At 35.3% G+C, this 25,720-nt stretch overlaps 1 long non-coding RNA gene across 2 annotated transcripts in view; it reads left to right on the forward strand.

The window, feature by feature from the left end:
- LOC145248667 (uncharacterized) overlaps positions 1 to 24,122 on the forward strand; it is a 144,587-nt gene extending 120,465 nt beyond the window's left edge. Inside the window, exons 3-4 of one of the 2 annotated variants that reach the window (XR_013863384.1) lie at positions 15,167 to 15,211; positions 23,563 to 24,122. This is a non-coding gene — a long non-coding RNA (uncharacterized LOC145248667). Of the gene's footprint in view, positions 1 to 15,166; positions 15,212 to 18,066; positions 18,254 to 23,562 lie in introns of those variants that run through there. The other variant, XR_013863385.1, reaches the window with a different exon arrangement.
- Positions 24,123 to 25,720: the final 1,598 nt, after the last annotated feature.

The following is a 25,720-nucleotide window of genomic DNA, read 5'->3' on the forward strand; positions in this document are numbered from 1 at the left end:
AGTACGTAATGTTTTCACCTAAAATGCGTTGGGATAAGAGATCCGGTAGATATCTCACTGCTGATGCTATTCTCTATCTATATAAGAGCCAGGTACGTCCAAGGATGGAATACTGTTGCCACATCTGGGCAGGAGCTGCTAGAAAGGACTTGGCCTGCTTTGATAGAGTTCAAAATAGACTTCGTAGCCTCGTTGGAGATGTCCTTTTCTCTTCCTTGCAACCTCTATCTCACAGAAGAGATGTTGCGAGTTTGTCTCTGATGTATCGTTATTTTCATGGAAAGTGTTCGACTGAGCTTCAATCTATGATCCCCCCTCGCCAAACTTTCACAAGAAACACTCGTCTAGCTAAAACACTATCAATAATTCCCCCCACTCTTTATCTGTGCCTAAACCTAAACGTAGATTCCATGAACAAAGCTTCTTTCTTAGAACTGCAAGCCTGTGGAATTGTCTTCCGTTTTCCTGCTTTCCGGCTGACTACAATATGGTTGTGTTCAAGTCTAACGTAAATAAGTTCTTGATGAGCCGTTCCATATAAGTTATCAAATTTATCAAATTTTCATTACTAATGATTACTATATTGTCCAATTACGAATCTTTTCCATTAATGCAATTGTATGACAACTTCCAGTGTGTCGGGATTTGCTTTCTACTTACGTCGAAAATACGTGACATAAGATAGGAAGGAGGAGAACCAGCTCTCCGGGAGGACATTCTGACCTGATATAAAAAAAAAAATAAAAATAAAAAATAGAGTACGGACTCGTCAGCATTCATCACAGAGGACCGGCATCAATCAATCTTCTCCAGAGGAGGTAATGACTGGGAAGGTTTAGCTACTAATAAAACGAAAATATTTAACCTTTCTATTAATAAAACTGTGCGACCACTTGTCGTGTGTTCGTTGTGCTTTAAAACTACAGATAGAGAACACCAGGGTACAATCTAGTTGCGCACAAGAAATAATCGAGAATGGATCCGGGCGGGGTGGTGGGTAGGAAAGGTCACCTCCAAGAACCGGCGTGATCATAACTCATTTTGACACAAAAAGTGGTTTGCAAAATGAAAAAGTGCAGTCAATTGTAACTGGCTGTTGCGATAATGTAAAGGCATTGGCAGTGGTTATTAGAAGAGGTGGAAAAAAAAAAAACTCCAACCTCTCTCCCATCGACGAAATGTTGCATCCCTCTGTCTGTTTTACAAGTATTTTAATGGAATGTGTTCCCACGAACATCAATAACTTGTACACCCTCGTCGTAAACACCCCCCCCCAACTAACGGGATAAGTGGCACAATCCCACCCCTACACTGTAGAGATTCTTAGATGCTGGAAAGATGCTGGAAAGACAATTTTCTGCTCAACTCCCTACATAGTGTCCCCGTAAATTTGGTCCCAATTAGTAGTCCTTAAGTCCAAATGGCACTGTGCGTAGATTGTAGTGAAATAACAGTAAAAAAAAAAAAAAAATCTCGAGAAACTTAATGTCACTCAGAATTATCAGTGAGTAATCTAATATATAAACGGCTATGTGTCTGTCTGTCTGTCTGTCGGTCTGTCTGTATGGAAATGCTGGACTGTTTTTTTTTTTTTTGTTTTTACATGGCAATCACCATTATCAAGGCCCGGAAGCCACTCGGAGATAAGTGTACAGTAATGAATGGGATAATATCGTAGTAATCGTTAGTAATGGATATTTGATAAAGTGTCTTACTTAAGGGGACGGTTTGTCAGGAGTTTGTTTATGTTGGACTTTAAGACATCCAGGTTGTAGTCAGGTGGGAAACAGGCAAACGGAAGAGAGTTCCACAGGCGTGCACTTCTAAGAAAGAAGCTTTGTTCATGGAATCTACGTTTTGATTTTGGCACAGATAAGGAGTGGGGAAAATTTTTAACAGTGGTTTCAGCTAGGCGGGTGTTTCTCGTGAAAGATTGGCGAGGGGGGACCAGAGATTGGAGTTCAGACGAGCACCTGCCATGGTCGTAACGATAAAACAAAGACAGGCTCGCAACGTCTCTCCTGTGGGAGAGAGATTGTAGGGAAGAGAAAAGGGCATCACCCACTAGGCCATGAAGCCTATTTTGTACTCTGTCAAGGCAGAATAGGCTGCTTTTAGCAGCTCCTGCCCAGATGTGGCAGCAGTACTCCATCCTTGGATGTACTTGGCTTTTATACAGATAGAGAATTTCATCAGTAGCCAGATATCTTCTGGAGCGGTAGAAGGATCCTACCATTTTTCCAGCGACCTTGGCAACTGACGATGTACGTATTCCATTTCAGATCAGGAGTAAAGGTCAAGCCCAGAAGCTTATCAAAACATGGAGCTTCCCCTAGACAAGAGCCACCCATTTCAATTGATGCCAGATGGGGATCAGAGCTTGGAATTTTTTTTTTTTTTTTGAGATACTCTACGTGATCGGGTAATCAGAATCTGAATCAGGCAACGATCATTTATATAACTAAGAAATTTGAATATGGCGATAGTTTTAACAGCGATTATTGGTCCCCACCCCCGACAAAAAAGAGAGTAAACCTGTAAATTCACCATTGTCCGTTCGTTCGTTCGTCTGTCCGCCCTTTTCTCAATAACTACGCCTAGGAATTTTTTGAAATTTTGCACAAACATTAAACATGATATGAGTAAAAAAGTAACAGAATGGATTTTCTGGGAAAACTCCGGTTGCCCCCCCCCCCCCCCAAGGGTGCCTTTCGGGTTGAAATGGCTAAAATTGACACTTTTGTGCTTATAAAAAAAATTGATGCTTTGGATTTTTATAAAACTTTCTAGAAAAGTTGAAACTAACTGATTTCTATATAATTTTGTTTGTCTATACTTCGCGATAACTCTTGGGTGCGCTCCAGGGGCTCTTTTAGGGCTAATAAAAACCCTCCATTTTTGGGACTATGTTACCATATTTGTCCAAAATTTTCTGTGTATGTCTATTTAGAAGTTTTGCATGGTGCTGAACCCAAATTTAAATATGTTAAGGCCTTGGGGACTTTTGGGGCTAAATGGGGGGGGGGCAAATGATGGACTTAGTCATTTCTTTTTTTGCATGTTAAGGCCTAAAACTGCACCGTTTGTTCATTTTCACCAGAATTTGACGTCCCCTGGGGACTTTTGAGGCTAAATGGGGAGGAGGAGGAGGAGGAGGCAAGGAAACCATGCTTCACTTGTTTCATCGGCATTTACTTTACCACATCTGCGTTAACTCTGCGTTAGTCCCATGGGGTGTTATGTTACCCCAATTTTGCTTAAGTGCTCATAATTCCTAGTTGGTAACTTATTTCTTTTCCTCCCTCCGAGTATTCTCCTGACTTTGAGAGTATCACATACATGGTATGCCGCAGTTGTGTGTCAGTTTTCCTTGGAGGTAGACGTTGCTTTGTCCTTCTGGGGTGTTCAATAATGCCAGCTGATTAACGGAAGTATGATGTTAGGATTCATACTTGTTTATTTTGTATTTTTTTTCAGTGTGAATGAAAATGTGTACATATAAGCGCATGTTATGTATAATTAAGCTACTCTGTAATATTTAATATGAAATACGAAACAGATAGTAGTGTTGGAACGGTTAATCGGAATCCGAAAAATTTTGGAATCGTCCCATCACTAATAGATAGTTAGGAAATTGTTGACAATTGTTGTAGTTTACATCTAGATGAATTTGTGGTGTGACCGTTTTGGACGATGATAGCGTCATTGGTTATTGTTATAAACCGCACGGACATTTAATATAATTTCGGTATAAAAGTTGCGTTTTAACAAACGAGGAAAATGAAATATACGTTTATCTATATATATTAATACGATAGCATGTGTGTTCTTTTGTGTGTCACGCTTACATCCGGGTCGTTTAATTGTTATGTTCTTCTATTTCTTGTCATAAATAATTTTACAAAGAATTCTTCATGAGTTTTGGTTTCGGTTTCGATTATAGCTGATGGCACTTAAAACATCTATTTTTTATACAAATAATTTTATCAAGAATTCTTTATAAGTTTTGGTTTCGGTTTCGATTATGGCTGAAGGAACTCAAATCATATATATATGTGTGTGTGTGTGTGTGTGTGTGTGTGTGTGTGTGTGTGTGTGTATAAAGTTTGTTTTTGAAATATGGTTACTTTCAATGCATACCGTTTTCGTTTAACGGGTCTAGATTGTTATATATATATACATATATATATATGTATATATATATATATATACATATATATATGTATATATATATATATATATATATAATGATTATATATGTTATTATGTATATATATATGTGTGTGTGTGTGTGTGCGTGTGTATATATATGCATATGCATATATATGTATATATATATGTATATGTATATGTATACGCATATATATATGTATCTATATATATATGTATATATATATGTATATGCATACGCATATATATATGTATCTATATGTATATATATGTATATGTATATATATGTATATATATATATGTGTATGTATATATATATATATATATATGTATATACACTTGTGCCCGATATTATTCATACCCCTCGGATCTTTGAGCTCTCTATAAGAATATTGCTCAAACCAGAAGATAGACAATATTAAAGGGATTTCAAACAATAAATCAAGCATAAGCATTTAATTTAAACTCAACAAATAAATAAATTATGCAAGTTTGAAACATCATACAAAGAAAAACAATAATGGCACTAGTTCAAAATTATTCATACCTCTCTTACTAATAGTCAATAGCATGCCCTTTATTCTTAATAACTGCCTGTAACCGTTTTGGATATTTATCAACAAGGTTTTTACAAGCATCAACACTGATTTTTGACCATTCTTCAATGCAGTAGTTCTCCAAATCCCTCAAATTTCTAGGTTTCCGCTTTTTAACCTCAGTTTTCAATATGTGCCAGAGGTTTTCGATAGGGTTCAGGTCGGGACTCTGGCTAGGCCATTCCAAAACATTAATTTGATTATCCTCAAACCATTTCTTGACTATTTTGGCAGTATGTTTTGGATCATTATCCTGTTGAAGGACCCAGTTTGGTCCTAAATGGAGCTTCTCCGCATCCTGTCTAATGTTTTTCTGGAGTATCTCCAAATATTGCTCCTTCTTCATGGTTCCATCTATCTTGACCAAACTACCTGGACCACTAGCCGAAAAGGAGTCCCAAAACATTAGGCTACCACCACCATGTTTCACCGTGGGTATGGTGTTCTTTGGGTTGTAAGCTTCTCCTTTCTTCCTCCAAACGTAAGAAGCATCCATATGGCCAAACAATTCAATTTTTGTTTCGTGAGTCCACAAAATACTTGAGAAAACGGACTCTGGAGAATTCACATGGTTCCTAGTAAACTTTAGACGTGCTGCAAGGTGTTTTCCGGTGTGCAATGGAGTCCTTCTTGGTCTTCTTCCTTTCAGACCATTTTCATGCAGAGTCATTTGCAATGTTTGCCTTGATATTTTTATGCCAGAAGACTCCAGATTTTCTAAAATGTCCTTAGTAGTGGTGGTTGGATTTTCATTAACACTTCTTACAATATTCCTGGTGGCTCTAGCAGACAGTTTCCTTTTCCTTCCTCTACCAATCAAGTTGTTTGTTGTGTGGTGGCTCTGGAATTTTTTGATGATGCTCTGTACTGTTGCTGTAGGGACCTCAAATTTCTTGGAAATTGACTTTTAACCTAAACCATCCTTATGTGAATTCGCAATTTTAGTCCTAAGATCATTACTAAGCTCTTTTTTCTTCCCCATTCTAATAATTTTTTATTCTTTTATTGGTTTTCAGTTGATATCATTTTAATTTCTGAAAAATGCAAAAAACGAAATGAAATTAATCAAAGGTTGTATAAAAGCATTCAAAATAAGAATCAAACAGGAAACAAACAGTCAGAAACTCGATTAATACTGAAAAAATAAGGGGGTATGATTATTTTTGAACATTGCAGATATTATAAATAGCTGTATATTTCTTTTATTACAAGTATCCCGAGATTTTAAAATGACGAAAATGATCAGAAGAGGTTTATTAAGAATATGTATCAATATGGACGTAAACAATAAATTCTAACAAAGTTACACCTAATAAACTCAATTTTCAAGGGGGGGTATGAATAATATCGGGCACAACTGTATATATATACATATATTATAGATACATATATATATATATATATATATATATATATATATATATATATATATATATATATATATCATAAGTTTTCATTTCGGTTTCGATTCAAGCTAATGCACCCAAGTCATATTAATATATGTTTTATTTTTGAAATAGCAACTTTATAATATATAAAAATCGATAGAACATTAACTCTATAATAATATATGCGAAATCTGCCAGAATTAAAATATCATATTCAAGCATACTTTACAAGCGGGTTTTGCCGGGCATCCCTGCTAGCTTAGATAAATACTTTTGTAGTTTTAACAAAAGAGCTACAATAATATTAGAGCGTCTCCATTTACACTGGACATCTACAGAATGCCGACATCAATATATTGCGTATGAATGAGTCATGGAATTTCACTAGTAAGAATGATAAGGAATGAAACACTAAGAGAATAGAAGGGAATCGAAACCGAAACTGCAGCAATCAAAGCTTATGACGTTACCACTCTACCAAACTGACACGCATATAAACTGATTAAAAATTAAAAAATTGAAAATTAAAAATAAAAAATTAAAAATTAAAAATTAAAAATAAATTAAGATGAATGTACAAAATGTTTTACGATTTTTTTCAATTTCAACCCAATTTTTGACACTTTCAAACTATTTGAACCGGCTAAGGACCCATAAAAGAATGGTCTATAAAAATCCAATCATTTGAAGCCCTTAGTGTCGCTTTGTCACTTTTAGGAGATAAAGTTTGAAAATATGGAGTCAGGTTAACAGACAGACAGACAGACAGACAGACAGGCAGATATATAGCCGTTTATATATTAGACTTATAAATTCCCAGAAAGTAATATTGTGCTACATAGTTCAATGCAAGTAATAAAACTACGTTGTAAGAGACAATCATTAATTTACTCCTTGAGTCTGGAAAAATGGTAGGATCCTTTTACCGCTCCAGAAGATATTGCTGATGTAATTCTCTATCTGTATAAAAGCCAAGTACGTCCAAGGATGGAGTACTGCTGCCACATCTGGGCACGAGTGCTAAAAACAGCCTATCCTGCCTTGACAGAGTACAAAATAGACTTCGTGGTTTAGTGGGGAATGCTCTTTTCTCATCCCTGCAATCTCTCTCCCACAGAAGAGACGTTGCGAGCCTGTCTTTGTTTTATCCTTATTCCCATGGGAAGTGCTCGTCTGAGCTCCAATCTCTGGTCCCCCCCTCGCCAATCTTTCACGAAAAACACTCGTCTAGCTGAAACCTCTATCAATAATTTTTCCTACTTTATCTGTGCCTAAACCAAAACGTAGATTCCATGAACAAAGTTTCTTTCTTAGAAGTGCACGCCTGTGTAACTCTGTTCCGTTTGCCTGTTTCCCACCTGACTACAACCTGGATGTGTCTAATGGAAACAAATTCCTGATGAACCGCCGCCTTAAGTAAGACACTTTATCAAATCTCCAACAATAAGGTACTGTACACACAATAACCCTTATCCCCGAGTGGCTTCCGGGCCTTGATAAGTGGTGACTACCTTGTAAAAAAAAAAAAAAATTATAACGATTGTTGACGACGTTGCATTTCTACTGCTCACAACTTTTATGTCGACATAAGGGTTTGCCAAATTATATTAAATGTCCGTGCAGTTCTTGACAATGACGCTATCGTTGTCCAAAATGACCACATCACAAATTCATTTAGATGTAAAATACAACGATTGTCCACAATTTTCCCCACTCTCTATCTGTGCTTAAATCTATACGCAAATTCCATGAACAAAGTTTGTTTTCTAGAACTGGTTAGCTACTGTGGCCCTGTTTTCCATCTGACTACACCATGATCGTCTTCAAGTCCAATGTAAACAAGTTCTTGTTGAGCCGTCCTCTTAAATAATCAAAATGTATTACCAATTACTACGTTGTTTAACTCGTTGACTACCTTATACTCATTAACCCTTATCCTCGAGTATACTTTAGGTCTTGATAAGTGGTGGCTTCTTTGTAAGGAAAAAAATTGTTTTCACGTACATACAAACATGCGTGTACACGCTCGCTCGAGCGTGTGTATATTTTATTTATTTGATTTGGATTTGTTTTTGTTGTGTCAATAAAACGAATACGAATCCAAAATAAGAGAATGTTTAGCTAAAAATAGTCGATTCACAGACGCCCACGCATAAAAAAGGACATTTTTGTCAGAATAGTTTTGTAGTGGAGTCAGATTTGTTTTGTTGTTGTTCTTTTTTTTTTTTCTTTTTCTTTTTTTCAACCCGACACTCCATCCTTACCCGATAAGTGTTAGCAAGTGCGTGCCCTAGGAAAGGTTAGGAGTGGTCAGGCAATGAGAGAGAGAGAGAGAGAGAGAGAGAGAGAGAGAGAGAGAGAGAGAGAGAGAGAGAGGGGGGGAGGGGTCAAACAGACAGAGGCAGCCGAACAAAGACACACACAGACAGACAGACAGACAAGCAGAGACAGAGACAGACAGAAAGACAGAAAGGTTGACAGAGAGTGAGAGAGAGTGAGAGGGGGGACAGACAGACAAGCAGAGACACAAAGAGACAGGAAAACAGAAACAGAGACAGACAGACAAATAGACAGAGAGAAAGGGAGAGAGGGAGGAGGACAGACAGGTAGATAGAGAGCGAGAAGGGGGAGAGGGATAGGAGGACAGACAGACAGACAGACAGGTAGAGACACAGACAGACAGACAAACAGAGAAAGAGACAGACAGATAGACAGGTAGAGAGAGAGACAGAGAGACAGAGAGCGATAGAGATAGAAACAGACAGATGGGCAGAGAGAGAGAGAGATGGGCAGAGACAAAGACAGACAGACAGGCAGAGACAGAGATAGAGATAGACGAGCAGACCGACAGACAAACGTATAGACAGACAAAGGGGAGAGAAGGAAGGAGGCGGAGAATAAACACCTTCAATTTTCCTATTTCATAAGTACGAAAAATGCGCATTTGCGAAACAAAACGTAAAGTTGTTTATCCTAAGTTTTTTTTTTTTTACGACACGTCAACCCTTTTGGCGTGATGTAATGCTGGAACGCATATTCTCAACAGATCACTTTATACATTTAGTCAGGCATTACCTCCCCGTTTTGGGGGAATGTAGTGCAGAATCTGTTCTGTTGTTATGAGACACTCCTCCTAGGCATTTTCTTCTCTCTTTAAGAACGATATGTAAGGCAACACAAAGACACTTGAATTGAAATAACACTTTTATTTAAGTCACAACTTGGAATGGTCTTAAAATGGTTGGATTAATTACATCCGTTCAATATTGTCTTTCGCTCCAGAAACTACTTAACCTCTGATATAATCTTCGGACCAAGCAGGGAATACGGACCCCGGACTGGGTTCATTTGAGAAAGGACAGACTTCGAGTGACACCATATTAACCTTCACTTTGGCACGTTCAAGCAGTTTTGGCGACCAAGAGTGCATTATTTTGGTAAATGTTACCTTACGCTATAACAAAACCTCGACCACTTTAGCTTGTTTTTAGGGGTATTCAAAGTCGCTGAAAACGAATTTGATAATCAAACCTGTCACAAATTTACCGTTTGCATGGTATGAACTCTTGGACCTTGGGACTATTTTGCGGCATTTCATCGCCTTCGGTAGTGTTTTTCTTAGATGATACGTTTCCGTGCGAACGGGCGTAGTGAAGTGACTTATCACATCGCACCTTGAATTATATATATATATATATATATATATATATATATATATATATATATATATATTTGTAATCATCGACATAAAGTCATGTTTCATTGTATCAAAACTCATCAGTGCCGCTTGAATAACACCTCCCCAAAGCCGAGGTATATATATATATATATATATATATATATATATATATATATATATATATATATATATAGAGAGAGAGAGAGAGAGATAGATAGATAGATAGATAGATAGATGTATATATATATAAAAGAGAAAGAAAATTAGAACTGTAAAATTTATTGTTCGACTGAATACTCCAAAAAACAATTTACATAGTCGTTATTCCGCGGAGTTTCAAAGAATGCTATTCTTGTTATTCTTCTCATCAAAGGACATAAAGAAATCAGCAAATTATATTTGTAGCAATGCTAGAATTTGCTAGTTAAGGCATTAAGTGAAATCGCAATTTATTGTAGTTATAAATTGACGAATAAAAACAATGAAAAAATATTGGATATGTAAAAAACAAACCGCGCATAATATTTCAGTTTGAATAAAATTCCAAAATGCAAAATAGTTCTTTAGATAGAATGTATTCCAAGATAAATCTAACGGTACGATGCATATAATACGATTGGAACGTATAGTAAGCTCTACTCTCTATTGCATATTGAGCTTTTTTAATTCGGTTGGGATTACATTTTCTATACATAAATACTGTTATTTATATTAGTTTGAGGTTTACCATTGTGTATATCAGGTAAACACTACATCCCTTTGTTTTCATTAATATATATATATATATATATATATATATATATATATATATATATATATATATATTTCTGCAGAAATATATTTTCTTATAATATATACCAATCCTTATTTAAGAAGTTCAATGTCATTACAGAAAAATATTGTGAATAAACGACAAAAAAGTTATATTCCAAAATACATGATGTTGACCATCTTATAATTTATTCATTTAATTCAGTTGACTTTTACAATTCTTGACAGAATCTGTTTCGTAGCGCAAAATTAATCAACCAATCATTATATAAATCAGTGAATCTATTTTGCCCTTAACTCATCAGAAAAAATAGCAACAATCAATTCGTCAAAAGAAAATGAAGTGTGATTTGACATGATTAAAATCCGAAAATTGTAAGAGAAGCTGCAAATACCTTTAATATTGCGCCATTTTTTTAATTATATATATATATATATATATATATATATATATATATGTGTGTGTGTGTGTGTGTGTGTGTGTGTGTACACTGAGATACGGTTCATAATATGCACCCCCACATTTTAATATATCACCCTTTGTGTATAACGATGATGAATTAGCTCCCTTGAGTTTTTAAACGTTCTAATTCGATTGGTCAAGGCAATTCTCCTTGACCAATCAACGTAAACTGACTTTTAGCCGACAAGAAGTTTTCTCCGTCTTTTTTGTAGGCTGCGTTTGACAGAAAAGCAATATTGCGGCGCTGTCCCTCGCACTTTCTTTGCGGACGGTAGCATATTTGGGATATTGTTAAGAACTACACCAACAATTGATATAAATTGCGGTATAAAAGTTATGTTTTTGTGAAGTGTCACATAGCGCGGACAGCTATATGCGAGAAATTACGTCATGGTACGGAAAAAGACGACTATGAAAAGAAGAGTTCACTTTTGGGAAGATGCTTGCGTTAGAGACCTGCATGGTATTTGAGAGCACATCCGAGGGAACGATCACGTCAGAGACCTAGATGACGTTCGAGATCAATGTTCAAGAAGACGATAACGTGAGAGACGTCACAGCCGTAACGAGAAGTAATACATGGCGGGAGAATGAAGAAATAACTTTCGTTGCACAACAAACCAAGCGAGTTGAAGCTCGTTTCTATTCTTCATCTACTTTACGACTGAGGCTACTACGTGTTGGGTAACCTTACAGATGAGAAAAACATAAAGAAGGAATAATACGGAACATATATACATATAAAAACAGAAATGCATCGTAAGAATAGAAGCGTCACTAGTTTGTAATGTGGTTCCTGGCTTTGCGATCCGCTGGGTTTAGCATTCTGAATAAAACTGATTGTGTTGGCCAGGTCTTTTAGGATTTTCAAAATTCGATCTGGCTTACTACTGTCACATATATGTGTTACTTTTGGGGGGTTAAAAAGATATTCATCTGTTAGAAAATAATTTGAGTTAACACGTTCATGTAAAAACTTCCTTGCTTTGAGGAGTGATGAGAAAAACGAATTCCAACGAAGTGGTAAAAGAAAGAAGGTAGCAATTGAGACTATTTGCTTTTTAGTGTTCGTAGGAATCATTTTGCTTTTCAGTCGTCAAAATATCGACAAACATTACTCTCACCTTTCGAATATTAAGTAGCCATCAAATCAAAGTGAGACGTCTATTAGCGACTAAAAAAAACAGGTTTTTTTATTTCATATTTGGTCTTGTTTGAAGCTGCAAAATACAATTAACTTCACAAAACATTCCCTCTGCTTAATGCATATATTATCCTTTTATCGGTCTTTCTTTTAATTGCCTTTGTTTAAGCATGTGCGCGTTGTGTGACTTTACGCATATCAACGCATATACACATCAATCAATCAATCAATCTATCTATCTATCTATCTATCTATCTCTCTCTCTCTCTCTCTCTCTCTCTATATATATATATATATATATATATATATATATATATATATATATATATATATAATGGGTATATTTATTTTTTATTCGCCTGGTAAGTTCAGTATTAAGAAAAACTTACTCAATTCAGAGAAGAATAAAGACGGAGAAATTTTACGCACACACACACACACACACACATATACACATATATATATATATATATATATGTATACACATGTGTGTATATATATATATATATGTATATATATATATATATATACATACATGTGTATACATATGAGAGAGAGAGGGGGAGGGGACAAACCGTATTATGTGTTCATCAACGTTTCGTCTCTATTTCGAGACTTCCTTTGGATGAATGAAAGCAGGAAACAGAAACACCAGTACATATATTTGAAAATTTTCTTGTGAAAAGTGTGACACGGTTCCATTTCAACAACAGAAAAAGACGTTAGAAATTATTAAAAAAAAATTTAAAAAATGATAAAAAACGGGGAGGTTGCGTTGTTAAAGAGAGAGAGAGAGAGAGATTTTTAACAACGTCATATAGCTGTTAATATATATATATATATATATTTTTTTTTTTTTTTTTAAATATAATGCAGTTAATATTCTTTCTGGAAAAAAATATGTCTGCTAAAATTCAAATTTAGGTGTGTAACTAAAATGAAATGAGTGTGTTTTTACTATGTAATTTATTGATTGCGATTGTATGTATTAATTATTTTCATAAGAAAATTTTCAAATATATGCTCTGATGTTTTGTTTTCTTAATTTCATTCATCCAGAGCAAGTCTCGAAATAAAGACGAAACGTTGATGAACACATAACTCGGTTTGTTCATTTTAATACATACAAATGCCTTTGTGAGAACAATAAAAGCGAGGTACAGTGGTGTCTTCAGTTAACCTTTCGGCTTTGATGTATCTTTCTGCTCTAATATATATATATATATATATATATATATATATATATATATATATATATATATATAAGGTAAAATTAAAAGCCAAGAACAATGCGAGATTTTTTTTTATAGAGAGTAAAATTAAATGAAAACAAAAGAAATAAATTTCTTTTTTTTTGTTGTTTGTTTTTTCTTTTTCACACAAATTTTAACTCTAAACAACAGTAATTTTTTTTTCTGTTGTATTCAATGGTGTTATAAATCTCAATATATTTCAGACCTATTAGTCCTTTTTCAACAGAGGTTTGTAGCTGCTTTTCCAATTTTGAACACTCTTCCGCTGTCTTCTCTTTAAAAAGGACTAATAAATAATTGTTCTTGGCTTTTAATTTTACCTTATAATTTTCTTCAACAATGCTTCAAGCAAACTACAATCTACTTATGTGTGTGTGTGTGTGTGTGTGTATGCATTATGAGTATATATTTTTACAAGGCACACACACACACACACACACACACACACATATATATATATATATACGTTTTGTAAAAAAAAATATATGCTCATAATGTATACATTCAATAAAGTTAACTTTAAAGTGGACTTTACCGTCGTGTTCGACTTATAAGGTTCTGACAATAAAATACCTCACTGTTTCAGTTGTGCTTAAATCGTTGGTGACTTTTCAATCCCGCAGTGATTTACATTGTAACCCGGATGTACGTACCGGAAGCGTTTGATTAGTTGTGTGCTTTCGTCTTTCAATTTTCTATTACATTGTTGTGCGGGTGAGCAATTGTTGTCGGTATGTAATTTTTTAGATCCAATTTTACATTTAAAACGATGCAACCCGTTGCATGGCCATTTCTTCAAAGTTTCTCAGCAGTATGTTTACGAACACAAGGTAACTTTTCAAATTTTCTTATCCAATGCTGTAAAATATTCTGCAGTCTCCCAACAATTTACATCAACTATTCTTTTTATTTATTTATTTATTTATTTATTTTTTAACTCACGTTCACCCCTAACAAGGCATATTGGCACTTGGACGCAAGGGGCTACTATTTGGGACCATGCTTAAGAAAGATTAACAAGATATTGGTTTTTGTTATATTCAAACTTTTGCATATCAGTACAGTCATAGAAGCTGGTAGCAGGAAGGGAGTTCCAAAGTCTAGCGAAAGAAGCTATTAGAGTAGAAAGCTTTCTGGCATTTAGGGACCTCAACAGTAAAGGGTGTGATTTTGTTGCTAAGTGGGTTTGTCGGGGATATGTACGCCGAGGAAACACAAGTGCAACGAGCCCACCAGAGCACATTCCATTAAAATATTTGTAAAGCAGGCACATCGATGCAACATTACGGCGATGGGACAGGGATTTGAGCTTAGTTGACAACGTAGAACCTATTAGATTGAAAACTGTTTTGGGGCCCTATCTTAGAAAGAGGCTAGTGATAGATGCACCAGACCAGATGTGGTAACAATATTCCATGCATGGGCGAATGGTGGCCTTATAGAGGTACAGGGTACTTTCAGGCGTAAGTAGTCTTCTTGCTCGATAGAGGGAACTCATCCTCCTTGCAGACGTTTTTCACAATTCCCAGTCTCAAAAGTCAATACACATCTGACAAAACTCACTTCTGCCAAAAAAGAATCTAATCAACGAACCTTTTATTGAAACCGTCTGCCTTTCATATGCGTATTAGATGCCTTAAAGTCTCGTTGCCTCATGAGATTGCAAGCCTATAAGTAAAAACAGCGTCCTTTTTTTTTTCAGAATTCTTCTTGCGTGACGCGAACACTGCATGCTGTACAAAATCAGGTTTGTACTCATTTTTAATCACATATATCTTAACAAAGTATCTGTGTGTGTGTGTGTGTGTGTGTGTGTGTGTGTGTGTGTGTGTGTGTGTGTGTGTGTGTGTGTGTGTGTGTGTGTGTGTGTGTGTGTGTGTGCTTCACGTCCGAACAATTAATCGATAATTATAAATTTCAAAAATAGCTGTTCGGCGCATGGCTGCTTCTATAACGAAAACATCACTGAGAGAATCTTGGATAGAATCTTTATTTATTTATTTATTTTGCCGGAAATCATTCTGATTTTGAGACAAAGATCTGAAGTTGAAATTAGAATTGAAAGTTCTCATACCATGAATAAGGCGACTGCAATGGGTAAGTGCCACAAGGGAATCAAAGTGGACGATTTTGATAGGCTTACAGCGACACGCCTTCGGTTGGTGGTTAGCTTGAAGTTCCGGGTTAGAAAAAATCTCACTCAGTTTACGAGATAGATAGATAGATAGATAGATAGAGAGAGATTTAATATATATATATATATATATATATATATATATATATATATATATATATATATATAGTAAGTTATGAAAATATATATGGCAATTAAGGCAATTAAGCTACTCAGAATATTCCGGGTTTCATTCTCGTGAGAATTCGACGAATTTTCACGAGATTGAAACGCGGAATATTCTCTATAGCTTAATAGCCATATATATTTTCATAACTTACTACCTAGCTCTACGTATGTATTGAGCACTATAACAATATATATATATATATATATATATATATATATATATATATATATATATATATATATATATATATTGTCCTGGTTTTTTAACCTTTAAAACTATATAAAAAAACTTATTTAATTAATATATATTTTTATCATTCGTTGGAAAACTATTTAGTCAGTAAGTCATTAAATCATCTGTAACCAATGCACCAACTTGCTCTCTCGAATTCACAATAGTCCTAATGTTAATTTAAGGGATAATCAGTTGTTTACCATGGAACACTTTTTCGGCGATTTCAAAACAAAACAGTATATTAAATCATGGCTTACCAGCAGTGTTGATAAAACACCACCTCTCTTAATATCAAGAACAAAAAATGTTCCAAATATTGGATCTAGTTACCTGCTTATGATTAATTTGGCTAACCTATCCATGTTATAAAAAAATGTCTGCCTTACCTGTGAGATTCGTTTCTATCTCCAAATACCAAATGGATTCATTTTTTTTAATTTACTAGTGTTGTATATATATATATATATATATATATATATATATATATATATATATAATTTGAGGTTGCTATATCCCAAAGATAGGGTAACCAATGAAGTATAACGAGGTTTTTACAAGAGTGCTCAATACAGAAGTAGAGCAAGTTACATTTTAGATTTGTCTTTACATAAGCAGTAGTTTATTGCTACACAGTCATGAGCATGTTTCGGTCTACTAGTATTTACTAACTAGATACCTCATCAGGCAACAACCCTCATTTTCGAAAACGGAATTCTAAATCTGTCTGTCTGTCTGTCTGTCTGTCTTTCTGTCTCTCTCTCTCTCTCTCTCTCTCTCTCTCTCTCTCTCTGTGTGTATATATATATATATATATATATATTGTAAATTTTATACCATTTTGTAAATCACACTTCTGAACTGTCATCTAGGCTTCAACCTCTGTCCCATCGACGAGATGTTGCATCCCTCTGCCTGTTCTACAAATACTTTAATGGTGAATGCTCTGACGAACTGCAAACACTTGTACCTCCCCGACGTAACTACCCCCGACAAACCCGACAAGCTACTAAGTCTCATCCCTTTACAGTGGAGATCCCTAGGTGCAAGAAAGCCTTTTACTCCAATAGTTTCTTCCCCAGAACTGCGGGTCTTTGGAACTCCCTTCCGGGATTCTGCTTTCCCAACTGCAATGATATGCAGAAGTTCAAGTGTAATGTTAACAAACATCTTTCTACTCTTCTCCCTTCATAATGACCCCGCAAATTAATTCCCTAATAGTAGCCAACTGCTTCAAAGTGGCACTGTGCCTTGTTTGGGGTGAAAATTGAATAAAAAAAAAATAAAATAAAAAAAACCATTGCAACTTTATTTTAGCCACGTTCTTAACACATAAAAACGTATTTTTTACACACAATACTCTTAACTATTTCAAGTAATTTAAACTAAAACATACAAAAGTATAAAAATAGAATACTTAATAACAACAACAAAAATTCCAATGATATCAATAACACAAAAAAATGCAACTGCACAAATAAATCAGATTGTCAACTCGAACAGCAATGCCTACAGACTGAGGTTGTATACAAAGCCACTATCGCCTCCAATAGAAAACCTACATCAGACTTGCTGAAACCGCTTTTAAAGACCGTTTTGGCGTCCACAAATGCTCCTACAATAACCCTAATCACGCCAACAAAACCTTATTAACTACTCACTACTTTACCTGATTCAAAATAATCTTACACCCACCATTAAATGGGAAATTCTCAAAATATTTAATACTTGTAAGTCTTTATATTCCCCCTGCTTCCTTTGTCTACATGAAAAGAATTTTATTACTAACTATAAAAATATAAAGATAGAGATATAAAGATAGAGATAAATTGATAAACATTAGAAATGAAATGTCAATTGTTTGTAGACATTAAAATCCCACCTTCTTAGCAACTTCACACCCAACTGAAGTTCATATGATACAACCTCCAAACTTAATAACTGCACACTCTTAACATTGTTACACATCGAAACTCACGACTATTATATTAAACACTGTTTTACTTTATTACTTTCAAGCAAATTACTTTAATTCTTAATTTTTAATTTTTTATTGTGTATTTTACAGAATTCTCTTTAACAACAACAACAACAACAACAACATTACTACTGACGACGATAAATGATCGAAAGCGCTCGCGGTAAATGGATGACAAAAATCACTCGGCAATCTAATATACAACTTACCAACTGAAATGAGAAAAACTGCTCGGCAGATCGAGAAAATCAGCAGAAAAATAAAGAAAACTGTTATGTTTAATCAAACTTAACTTGATATGTAATATATATATATATATATATATATATATATATATATATATATATATATATATGCGTGTGTGATAATGTGTGCATGTATATATATATATATATATATACAGAGAGAGCGAAAGAGAGAGAGAGAGAGAGAGAGAGAGAGAGTGTGTGTGTGTGTGTGTGTGTGTGTGTGTGTGTGTGTGTGTGTGTGTGTGTGTGTGTGTGTGTGTGTGTGAGACAGAATGCGTGCGAAAGATTGGGGGAGAGGCATTAACTTTTCGTTTATTCACATCTCCCACGAAGTCCTCATCGTCGTGGTGGGATCGCCCGTCTATGCGGAATTTTTTACCATCTTGGATCGCCATGCAGCGGGTGCTCATCAGTCATTGACCGTGGTGTGCGTGCGTTTACAGTGCGACGTTTCCGTTGAGGCAGAACTGAACCCGTCGACTGGGTGAGGGTGCAGATAGCCTGCTGCGTGTCTCTGGGAGGGACGGGTTCAACACTGCTCTGGAGGTTTCCCTTATTTTATCAGTGTCCCCTTACTCATTTTTTCTTCGCTTTTTTGTCTGAATGATTAAAGAAATAATACATCGAATTCTTCATAAACTTTATTAGTTAGATCCTATAATAGGGGTCGGCAAATATGCTGATTATAGAACGAGGGACAAATGGCTTAAGCTAAATTGTTATTGGATCATGACAATGTCATAAATAAATTACTGGTAGAATATTTAACATAATTAAATCCTTCTTAGATAAGAGAAAAATCGAGGTTGTCCTCGACGGTCGTACATCTAAACAGTGTGATATAAATGCGGAAGTACCTCAGGGGTCTATCCTTGGACCTCTATTGTTCCTAATATTTATTAATGACCTCCCCGACAAAACTGCCTCTGAGATGGGTATATATGCTGATGACACCACACTCTATAACAGGCATGACAGGAAAACAAATGAACACATAACTAAAGAAACGGAAAAAACACAAGAGGATGACCTCCAATCTGTAGTGGAATGGGGACAAAAATGGATGGTCACATTCAATGCTGCCAAGACTAAACTTGTTTCCTTCAATAATTACAAGAAACCTTCTCTGCCACCAATAACAATCGCCAGTGACTCCCTGTCTGCTTTCAAACTGCTTGGCCTAACGTTCACAGGAAACATGAGTTGGAACAATTATATTGAAAATATTGCCAGGGCCGCCGCGAGGAAGGTAGGCTCTCTCTATCGTGCTAGAAAACTACTGACACCTGAAAGTATCCTGTACCTCTTTAAGTCCACCATTCGCCCATGTATGGAGTATTGCTGTCACATTTGAGCTGGTGCATTTGCTGCTAGTAGACACCCTTGACAAACCCGACAGGCAGCTAAATCCCACCCCCACACTGTAAAGATCCTTAGATGTAAAAGATCTTTCTACTCCAGTAGTTTCTTCCCCAGAACCACTAAACTCTGGAATTCCATTCCAGGTCTCTGCTTCCCCAACTATACTGACATGCAGAAGTTCAAGTGTAACGTGAACCGACATCTTGCTGCCCAAATCCCAACATAGTGCCCCAGTAGTTGCTGCCTCTGATAGTAGCCCCCTACACCACAGAGGCAATGTGCCTTGTTTGGAGTGAAAATGTAATAAAAAAAATAAGTTAATAAATTTAAAAAATTCCTGTGTGCTTGGAGAAAATAAATGTTCATATTTATGCATATAAATTGTTTTTTCTCGCTCTGACATTGATATTAAAAACCTACTTTTTCTATTAGTATTTATTTGCTTCCCCACGAAATCAAAATGTGACACGAGGTCGTTTTTAATGTAGGGGAAAACCAGCTCCCCAAAAACATGCAAAATGTACATATATAATAGTAATCTACGTACACGCGTGTTTCGGGGCTCCACAGCGAACCCCGGACCTTTACGCTATGATGATTGATGCGATAGACAATTTACTGTTTAGTTTTTATCGTTTATATATTTACGTAGTTTTTGTTATTTATTTTTTAAACAATATTAAGTTTAGCGTCTCCATCTTAATATAGTCCTGGGTTCGATTCCTAACAACAGTCAAGCTACGCTGACCCCCGAAACACGCGTGTACGTAGATTACTGTTTTTAAGAAATAATAAATAAATAAATAAATAAAATTACGCCCAAATAAAAAATGGGCGACTTTCTAAAAAAAATAAAAGGTGGAGACGCTTAGCTTAATATCGTTTAAAAATCAATAGCAAAAACTACATATATATATATATATATATATATATATATATATATATATATATATATATATATATATATATATACACACACGTTGTGCTTTTAATAAGTTTCCAGACTTTTTTTCATATGGGCACTTTTCTTGATAGTACACAGATGAAACTCTAGTCCCCTTCGAAGTAATCTTCTCCGGCTGCAATGCACTTGTTATACGGCTCCAACAACTTCTGGAAGGCCCCATGGAAGACCTTTTAGAGTGAGCGTATCAATGACCTTTGTCATGGCCTCTTTCATCGTCTCAATGTTATCAACAACAGCATCTAAGGCTTCCCTGGAGCTTAGGGAATGGCCAAAAGTCACAGAAATGTCTTGATTATAGAAGGGTGAGAGACTGTCTTGCTGCCCAGTAAATGGTAAAATGGTTTGTGATCTTCTCTGAGCACCCTTGGGACAAACTTAGCACAAATCTTCCGAATCTTCAGTTCCTTGCGAATAACTGTGTGAACAGTTTTCACACTGACATCAAACTTGTACACTTATTGTTTCTAAAGATACACGACGGTCCTTATTCATGAAATTCTTTATTTGGCCAATCAACTCTGGTATTCTGACTTTTTTCTTTACTCCTCCCACGCCTCATCATCCCTCACAGACTCTATGCCTTTTCCGAATTTCTTATAACAATCCAAAACCAATGCTTGATTCATGCAAGATGGTCCAAAAGCAGTCTGGAGCATTCCATACGTTTCTGTGGCATTTTTTCCAAGTTTAAAACAGAATTTTATTGCACATCGTTCTTTTAAAATGTTCTCACGTCCAGATTGCATTTTTGAAATTCACCAGCTGTGACAATCAGACTTTAGTAGGGTGTATTCTAATTCCTGCTGTAGCTATTCATTTGAATCTGAAATCATAAAAATTGATCGGTCATCTCATAAGATGTATAGCAATAAGGTACTAAAGTTTCTTCACACAAACTTCACTCATTGGCCTGTCTCGCAACACAGGTGCATACCCTATCAACGGAAGTCCTGCGTTTGATCTATGTCATCGGTAACCTTTGTTAACGCAAACAAGTTGCGTTCAACCCAACACCGCGTTTACCGCGCTGGTCATGTCATGGACTTTATAACAGCTTTTTAGTTGCTCTTGATTTGTTGTTGGTGTTGTTTTTGTTTTGTTTGTATTTTTAATTGTGATAAAGTGGTGATCTTTCATGGAAATTTTATGTTATTGTAGGAGTGACGAGAGATTAGTTCAACACTTTTCAATACTGGCTAAGTTGAACATCATTTTGGAAGGACCATGCAATCAAGATCATCTCAAAGATAAATCTCATGCGTTCTCTTGTCCACTCAGTTTCCTATATGTTTGTGAAACATGAACCTCTGGTGCATCTGCTGCTTGTCTCTCGCTCCTGGACAAGGTTCAAAAGAGAGTCGCCAACCTGATAGGTCCTGAACTGTCATCTAGGCTTCAGCCTCTGTCCCATCGACGAGATGTTGCACCCCTCTGCCTATTCTACAAATACTTTAATGGTAAATGCTCTGACGAACTGCAAACACTTGTACCTCCCCGACGTAACTACCCCCGACAAATCCAACAAGCTACTAAATCTCATCCCTTTACAGTAGAGATCCCTAGGTGCAAGAAAGCCTTTTACTCCAATAGTTTCTTCCCCAGAACTGCGGGTCTTTGGAACTCCCTTCCGGGATTCTGCTTTCCCAACTGCAATGATATGCAGAAGTTCAAGTGTAATGTTAACAACCATCTTTCTACTCATCTGCCTTCATAATGACCCCGCCAATTAAGTCCCTAATAGCAGCCCCCTGCTTCAAAGTGGCACTGTGCCTTGTTTGGGGTGAAAATTGAATTAAAAAAAAAAAAAAAAAGAATTAGAGAAGAGGATTCAGGCCTCAGAAATGAGATGCTTCAGAAGAACTGCTTGACGTTTCTTACAAAAACCACGTAACCAATGAGGAAGTCAAGAACAGAATAAGGCAAGCCATTTAGTCCTTATGAAGCTATTCTCACCACAACCAGGAGGAATAAACTAAAATGGTTCAGCCACGTAACAAGAGGAGAGAGGCTTGCTAAGACAATGCTCCGGGGAACAGTTAGAGGATGAAGAAAAAGAGGAAGACAGAAGGAGAGATGGGAAGTCAAACGTTCGAAGGACAGGAAGGGATGAGGGGAACTAGTTGGCAGGTCATCTGTAGAGTCCTTACCGCAACCGCCACAGGCAGGTGAAGGTGAAGGGTTTGTTGATGTTGTTGTATTGTTGTTTTATTGCTTGGTTTTTGTTGTTTGTTGTTGTTGTTGTTATTATAGTTGTTGTTGTTGTTACTGTTGTTGCTTCGTTGTTGCTTAGTTGTTGTTGTTGTTGATTTGTTGTTGTTGTTGTTGTTGTTGTTGTTGCTTTGTAGTTAATGTTGGTTCGTTATTATTGTCGTTTGTTGTTGTTGTTGCTGTTGATTTGTTGTTGGTGTTGTTTTTTGTTGTTGGTGGTGATGGTGGTGTTGTTTGTTGTTGTTGTTGTTGTTGGTAGTGGTGGTATCTTTTTTTATTTGTTTGTTGTGTTTGTTTATTTTTTAATTTTTTTTACATGTGATAGAGTTGTTGTCTTTCTGGGAATTTTTATGTTTTTTTAATGTTTTTTTAATGTTTTTTTAATGTTTTTTAAATGTTTTTTATGTTTTAATGTTTTTTTATGTTTTTTTGTTTTTTTTAATGTTTTTTTTTGTTTTTTTTATGTTTTTTATGTTTTTAAAAATTTTTTTAATGTTTTTTGTTTTTTGTTTTTTTTATGTTTTTTATGTTTTTTAAAATTTTTTTAATGTTTTTTTTGTTGTTTTTTTTATGTTTTTTATGATTTTTTTGTTTTTTTTTTAATGTTTTTTTTTTTTTTTATGTTTTTTTAATGTTTTTTATGTTTTTTTAAAATGGTTTTTATGTTTTTTAAATGTTTTTTAAAAAAATTTTTAATGTTTTTTTTTGTTTTTTAATGTTTTTTATGTTTTTTAATGTTTTTTTGTTTTTTAATGTTTTTATGTTTTTTAATGTTTTTTTAATGTTTTTATGTTTTTTTAGGAGTGACGAAACATCAACAGCTGATATCATAATTAGCTTCACAAAAAAAGGAGCTTTACTAACGTTGTGTAACGTATGAACGCGTGTGAAATTATCAGCAGGAGCTGTAAAATAGCTGGCTTGCGATGATATTAGCAGCAGCAAAAAAAAAAGCACATATGCAAATTAAGAAGTGTGCACGGGCTTGGTGACGGAGAAAAAGGGGGAAAAAAAGGACACCATGTGGTCAGGAGAAGAAAAAGTGCAGTTAAAAGGATGGACGTGTAAAGTCGAAGACGAGAAATGAACAGAAAGAAGAACGCTACCAGGTGAGATGGACATGTGTCCCTACCGTGGCAGAGAGACTTTTAAGATGGTGACGAGTCGGAGAGAAAGAAAAACTGTAATAAAAAAGAAAAGCCGAGTCGGATTTATTTTATTTTTGTTTGTTTGTAGCTGAGACTATGGATTAATTTTCAGTTGGCTGAAAACCAATCCAGATGCCATAGTTGATAAATGCATTCTGGTCAAACATGAAAACAATCGTTTTACGCCGAGACGAGTTAAAAAAAAAAAAAAAAGCCTAAAAGCATTATAAAAAGAGAGAAATATTTTATTGAAACAGCTTAAAACACAAAGAATGACCGGAAAAGAGTTACCGGGTTGATATCCGAGTGTAGTATCTGTTCTGATGCTACACTTAATTTGTTCTTAGTCAATATAAGGTAACCCCTTCTATACTAAGGCAATTTTATTTTTACCTTCTGGCAGAATTAATCTTTTTGAGGAGCTTGTTTACCTCCACATAAAAAATACAAATTTTCCCGATTCCCAGACCCAAAAATGTGCGATTTTTTAAAATTCCCGATTCCGATCCCGATTAATCGTCCCAACACTACTAAATTATAAAATCCCATTCCTTGATACTCTCATTAACATTTCTACTTCTAAAACATAAACAACCCGTTGTCATTTAAATTACGATAGCGAATTCTACTTAGCTACAAAATTGTCATACGAAACAAATCCTAAAAAAAAAACACTATTCATTGAATAAAAAAAATATTTATAAAACAAGAACGGGGTACAACCATGAATTTATAACGACATTTGTGCCCGGGGCTACGCCGAGTGGCCTTGCAGGTATATTCTTGCGTGTGACGATATTGCCAGATTGAGAACGGTAAAGAAACCTACAGGTTTATATCTGAAAATATTACGAGAAACGCAAAATAATTTTTTTTTTTTTACAAGGAAATCACCACTGATCAAGGCCCGGAAGCCACTCGGGGATAAGGGTTATTGCGTGTACAGTAATCAATGGGATAATTAGTAATGGAGATCTGATAAAGTGTCTTACTTAAGGGGGGGGCGGTTCAATTGTTTCTCAGGAATGGAGATAAAAGTATAACAGGTGTGACCTGTGATCCTGTCGGGATTATTTGCAAGTGGGATCACCAAAGTTAAGTTAGCGCTGTAAAACTGTCGAAGAATATTGTCTTGAATCTGTGAACACAAAATTCTCTCTGATATGTGAAAGAGACGAAGGGAAAGAGAGAAAAAGAGAGAAAGATCACTAACGTATAATTTCTGTACGCGAAAGGGGGGGGTCTACAGAAATCATCAATACAAGGAAAGGCAGAATGAAGACATCTACTTTGTTCTAAGATAGCCCCCGGACTTGGGGTCGTTAACTAAAATTGTCCAGAACTTAAAAACTTAATAACCAAAAAGCCAATCCAACTCAATATTGTAACAAAATCGATAAGGTAGAAAATTATTTATTAAAAAAAATAAAAAATAGAATTTGATGAAAACGATCGTAAAAGACAGGAGAGTTCAGAAGGGATGTAATTTTCCGTTTCCATTTAAACAAGATGGCCACAATTTTTCACCTATTAACACGATTAAAGTTTTTTTTTATATTAAGAAAAACTTTAATCTGTGAACACAAAATTCTCTCTGATATGTGATAGAGACGAAAAAAAACTTTAATTGTGTTAATAAGTGAAAAATTGTGGCCAACTTGTTTAAATCGAAACGGAAAATTATCTCCCTTTTGTATTCTTCTGTGTCTTACGATCTTTTTCATCAAATTCTATTTTTCAGTAATATTCAGGTAATTTCGACTGCATAATTTGGAAGCTACAATTATAACTTATTAAAATTGACAACAAAA

The sequence above is a fragment of the Euprymna scolopes genome, chromosome 27 (genome assembly GCF_053919585.1).
Source record: "Euprymna scolopes isolate OS-2025 chromosome 27, ASM5391958v1, whole genome shotgun sequence".
NCBI classification, from domain to species: domain Eukaryota; kingdom Metazoa; phylum Mollusca; class Cephalopoda; order Sepiida; family Sepiolidae; genus Euprymna; species Euprymna scolopes.